The sequence below is a fragment of the Hermetia illucens genome, chromosome 2 (genome assembly GCF_905115235.1).
Source record: "Hermetia illucens chromosome 2, iHerIll2.2.curated.20191125, whole genome shotgun sequence".
In the NCBI taxonomy this organism is placed as follows: Eukaryota; Metazoa; Arthropoda; class Insecta; order Diptera; family Stratiomyidae; genus Hermetia; species Hermetia illucens.
Window position 1 is genome coordinate 172,033,492 of NC_051850.1, and position 5,469 is coordinate 172,038,960.

Sequence of the window (5,469 nt, forward strand, 5' to 3'; positions counted from 1 at the left end):
TCTTTCGCCACAATCAATGCCGAGCACTTCAACAAGTTCGCGTAGGCAACGGATGAAATGGACTGTGCAAAAGAACCTATTTATTATGCGCCCCTTGTAGCCCCATGTTGCACTAAAGAAATTTCGACCGTCATCGAGGAACATGTTCCATTTGAGGTCATTGCGAAAGTCGATGGGGCAAAAGTGACGACATCCACAGCACGCCACAATACGGCGGCACTTGCCGAAGTACTCTTCTGAAGTTTCAGCTGAGGTTCAGGGCATATTCCAAAGACCACGTATGGAATTCTTGGAAATCAATAATAGGATTATGCCTGCATTGTGAAGTGGGTGTATTTCGATATAGTTACAGCTGTCAGGATGCAGATCCCATCCCAACGTTCAAATAGTGCAATTTTCGCTAGCGGATGCAAACGAATCTTTGGGTGGAATTTGGGTTATTACGACCAGCATGTTGAGTGGATTTTCGCTGAAGGCACCCGTCATACCACTTCCCCAGATATGGACTTTGCGAATGGTACCGAAGAGGAGGTTTGACTAGCCCTAAACAGATGGAAGAATTGAAAAGATCCGGACTTGACTCAATGCAGAATTGTTGGTACAAAATTTCACCAGTATACAGAGTCAGTTGGTATGTAGAAGTCTCTGTATTCCCAGTGTAAAGTGTGGTAAAGGTAAAAAATGGCAACCGAGATGGTGACAACTCAGATATAGTAAAAGCCATTTCCTTAAATTATACTTTATTCGGTGTTCATGCATGTAGAACTATTTTTTAGTTTGACTTATTTACCCGTCCAACGGCTGGTGTTACGACTAACTTCGTGATGACATACCTGCAAATGAACAAAAACGAATTTTAAGAACTGTGTGTCTGCACATCGAAAAGGAAGAAGATATTCTGTCAACAACTTATTTTCGGCTTGATTTTGAATAAACAAAAACTTGATACTCTACCAAGTTTCCAAAACATTTCCGAAATTTAAACAAAACTGCATAAAATATAATGAATTCCTAACGTTGCACAATTGGTTCACTTCTCCTTGGTTTATCCCAAAGTATTTCCGAACAACAAAGCCTATGTTTACAATTCCCTTCCCGTGGCTTAGCGTAATGTTACCTTGCATGTAATTCAGTTATGTCACCAACCATGTCCCAATTTCTCTCTTAATTGCATAGCATAGTAATCCGAGGCAGACAGTTGCAACCGAGTAAAATCATAAAAATAACAATATCAAAAGCAAAACTACAATGCAAAAGTCGGGCATGTCGGAGGAAAACGCACTGAAAATAAACAATTTCCACTGTTTATGTGAATGCCTATGCAACAAGATTTTCCGAAGGTTTGTTTTGAAGTCAGTCTGAGCTAAGCCCGAGCCAGGCCAGTCTGTGTGTCTGTCTGTGAAATCGAAACGCTGGCGGCCACCACTCGGCCTTATCATTACGTAATTTTACCTTTATGGACTTGTTGTTTTGCCACCACAATGTTTGTTTTGGCTTCGCTTTTCTATATGAAACTGTTTTGTTATTGTTAGATTTCTCTCAAAACAAAACTAAGCTGAAGTCGACACATTTCCTGAACAACGGTACAAAGTCTAAGCGATCTAACTCCAAGACCAGGTGAGAAGTAATTATATCACATTGCGAACGTGTGTCTCGTCACCGCCTGCAGGCCTGCCATGTATCTTCTGGAACACCTTCAATCCGTCCCGCTTCAGATATGTACAATTCCATATGAGCGATGAATATTACTAGTAAAAACAAAGCTGAAATAACAGCGTAGTGTACAAGCAACTCGATGCTCCGTGGAAAGAAAAACAGATTCAGATTTCGTCTTGGGAAAATGGCACAAATGCTGTGTCAGTTTGGCCTCTGTCTCCCAGCCAACTGTTCACAGCGACTTTCCCAACGTTTCCTAGACGTCATACTTGAGTCAGCATAGCCTGCGAATTGATGTCGACAGGCGAAATCAATCTGCTATTGCGCTGTAGGATCATCGAAGTCAAACTTATGTTTGCGATATGGAAATGTTTTTCCGACAGTAGTACTGACCCCGAGACCGTTCTTATGTCGCCCGAAATATCTTTCTTCGATATTGAGTAATATCGAGTCAAATATTGAAACAGGATCTCCGCCACTATACCAAAATCGAAATACTTGAAACGACTTCGGGAGCAGGAACTAGATAAAAATAGCAACCATATGCTGGCCGAATACCACGACCATAGGAACTGCACGTACTTGAGCATCGAACAAAGCAGAGACACCTTGATGTTTGGATCAGATGCAGCAAGTCTCGCAATGACCAATGCTGTTTGTGTTTTGATGCTATTTTTAGTATCTGGTGGTTGTGTGGATGCAATAAATAGCGCAATAAACAACAATAAAAATGTGACTATATAAATTGCCTGGTTGCCGCATCAATTTGAAAGGCAGCGTTTAAGGGGGCGAAAGATGATGGATTTTCAGAAAATAATAGGATCTATCTTTTGTGTTTTCAGATACACCCAGGAGTCCAATGCAAAGATATTGGTTAGTCTATCAGGAATTTGTTATTAAGGCTACAAGTGCTACGCTCCGGTATCTCGAGGCTTTCCCTTTAAAGATCTGAATAATGAGACTCAAAATCCTTGCATCTATGACTATCTATCGAAGTCCTATATGCACTCCTGCCTGTGTCAACACCTCCATAATTCTTAATTCAAAATCCTATCACACTGTGAGGATTCAACGTTTCATCTACTAGACCCCCCTTAGCCTCACCTATCTATTATTAAACTCCTCTTTGCCAGCTTCTACATATTCTATAACTGCAAAATACAGAAATGCAGTGTTTCGCATCAAGGCTATCCAAACTATGAGGTGTACATGTGATGCGTTCGAGTCGCCATGTTGGTTGTTGTTTGTTTGCATTCAGCTGTTTGCCTCCAATCTATTCTAGTTTCAAGCGGAATTAAATTTTTCTTGGGAGACAGTTAAAAATGAGTAGCTTGAGGAGAAAAGAAGAGTTCAGGGGGTATGGTGGGTAGGAAAGCGCACCGATAATTAAAATAAAGTATAAAAATAAATCAACTAGAAAAGTTTATTTCGATTTTAGATGTTGAACTTTCTTTTTCTGATCGCAGATCTGTCGTTTGATTAGACAAGTAGAAGGACATAAAAAAGATACATGCTGCTGGGTAGAATTCTGGACTTCCTGTGTGGCAAGTTACTTGGTAATCTGCATATTTTACCTTCTGTAACTCCTGGATCGAATGAAAGTGTTATGTCAATTGTCTCGCGGAAATATTTATTAAGCTTGAAAGTATCGATATTTCGGGAACCACTTGTTCCCGTCATCAGTGCTGAGTTATATATTAGTATTATATATTATATATTGTTACTAGCGAGTAGAAAAGGCAAGTCTTCTTCTTTTTCTTCAGCCTTTGTCCCGTTCACAAGCGAGGTCGGCTAGTGGTGATCGGTTTGCCCATTTGACTTTATCGAATGCCTAGTCTGAGTGCAATCTCGAGGCTTTTAAATCCCCATCCAGCGTATCAGTCCACCGTTGTTTAGGCCGGCCTTTTGTCGTTTACCATCGACTTCGATGTTCGGACCAATCTTGGCAAGTGAATTCTCGTTAGCACTAATTGCGTGACCATACCATCGAAGACGACCCTCTCGCAATTTTTCCACAATCGGTGCAACCCCATAACGATCGCGGATATCCTCATTTCGGATGTGATCTAAACGTGTGACGCCACTAGTCCAACGTAGTATCTTCGTCTCCATTACCGCAAGACTCCGTTCATTGTCTTTTATGGTCGGCCAACACTCAGAACCATAGAGAGCGACTGGACGGACGACATTGCGGTAAATTTTAGATTTGAGACGTTCGTTGATACGTCGATCACAAACGACACCAGTTGAAGAACGCCACTTCAACCAGGTTGCGTTAATGCGTGAAGCAATTTCATAACGCAGTTCTCCATTGGCTAATAGCGTTGACCCGAGGTATTTAAATCGCTCAGTTCTGGGCAGATCACTGTCGCTGACAGTAATTGTGCCTCTTTCATGGGGATCGGTGGTCAAAAATTCAGTTTTGTTTAAATTCAATGTGATACCGTGTTACATGAGGCGATCATTCCATTTTTGAACAAGTTGCTCGAGATCATTTTTGCTATCAGATGCTAGGAAAACATCATCTGCATAAAGCAGTGTGTAGGGCGCCGGACGTTGGATATCCCGTATGACGGTGTCCATAACAAGGACAAAGAGGAGTGGTGAGAGGGCACTTCCTTGATGAACTCCAGTAGAGACACGAAGCGGTTTTGATACACCCGCCATACTTCGAACTTTACTTTTCGGATCGTGGTAGAGCAATTGAACCCAGCGCACGAGTTCTTCTGGCACGAAGTGTTGTCGTAAAGCATACCAGATGAGTTCGTGTGGTACACGGTCAAACGCTTTCTCTAGATCCAGAAAGGCAATGTAAAGAGGGCGATGCTTCTCACGGTGTTTCTCCATGAGTAACCGCGCAGCGTGTATTGCGTCAGTAGTTCCGCAGTTCTTAACAAATCCGGCTTGATTCACGGTTATTTCCACGATTTCGCGAATATGGTTGTCAAGAATGCGTTCAAAAATCTTCATGGTATGTGAAAGTAACCGGATAGGACGGTAATTTGAAAATTCTGCTGGGCTACCTTTCTTTTTCCATATTGGAACAGTGGTACTTTCTTGCCAGTCAGATGGTGTTCTTCCTTCCTGAATAACCCGGTTAAAGAATTCACTGAGCCACAGTGTTGGGTCCCAGCTCTTCGCTTTCCAGAGCTCAGATGCGATGTCGTCAGGTCCTGTTGCTTTCCCCGATTTCATTTGTTTTATTGCCTCCTCGACTTCAGTTGCGCTGACTGGTGAAACTGCTCCAAATGTCGGCAATGATTGTGGAAGTGGAGGATGAGCAAATTCTTCAGTTGAAATCTACTCGAAGTATTCTCGCCATCTATCCGTTGCGGCTCGACGGTTGGTAAGCAAAGTACCGTTCTTGTCATTAACACAACAGAAGTGTTCGATATCCTGTGTGCGTTCATCACGGCTTTTAGCAAGTCGATACAGATCTCTCTCGCCATCCCGAGTGTCCAGTTTATCGTAAAGATTTTTGAAATGGTTCGCTCGGGTGACAGCGACCGCTTTCTTTGCTTCCCGGTTGGCATTCTTATAAATTTGCCAATTAGCAGGCCTTTTATCGTCGAGAAATTTGTGGTAGAGGCGTTTCTTTTCACGGACCTTCATTTCAACATCATCATTCTTTGGAAGCCAAGTATCTCGGTTGATGTACCGCTTACCCGGCTTGGTGACCCCGAGGGTTGCAGAGGCCGCTTTGTGGATCGTGTCTTTCATTTGGTTCCATGATTCTTCCACATTCGTAATGGTTGGCAATCGTATGAGTGAGACCGTTTCTTCTTTCTTCTCACCAAATCGCCACCATTTAAT

General features: G+C 42.4%; 1 long non-coding RNA gene across 1 annotated transcript; it reads right to left on the reverse strand.

Annotated features, from left to right (window-relative positions):
* Positions 1 to 727: 727 nt before the first annotated feature.
* LOC119650034 lies at positions 728 to 1,834 on the reverse strand. Its single transcript, XR_005249228.1, has 2 exons — positions 1,118 to 1,834; positions 728 to 833 (listed from the first exon to the last, which is right to left on the reverse strand). It is a non-coding gene; the product is annotated as an uncharacterized LOC119650034 (long non-coding RNA).
* Positions 1,835 to 5,469: the final 3,635 nt, after the last annotated feature.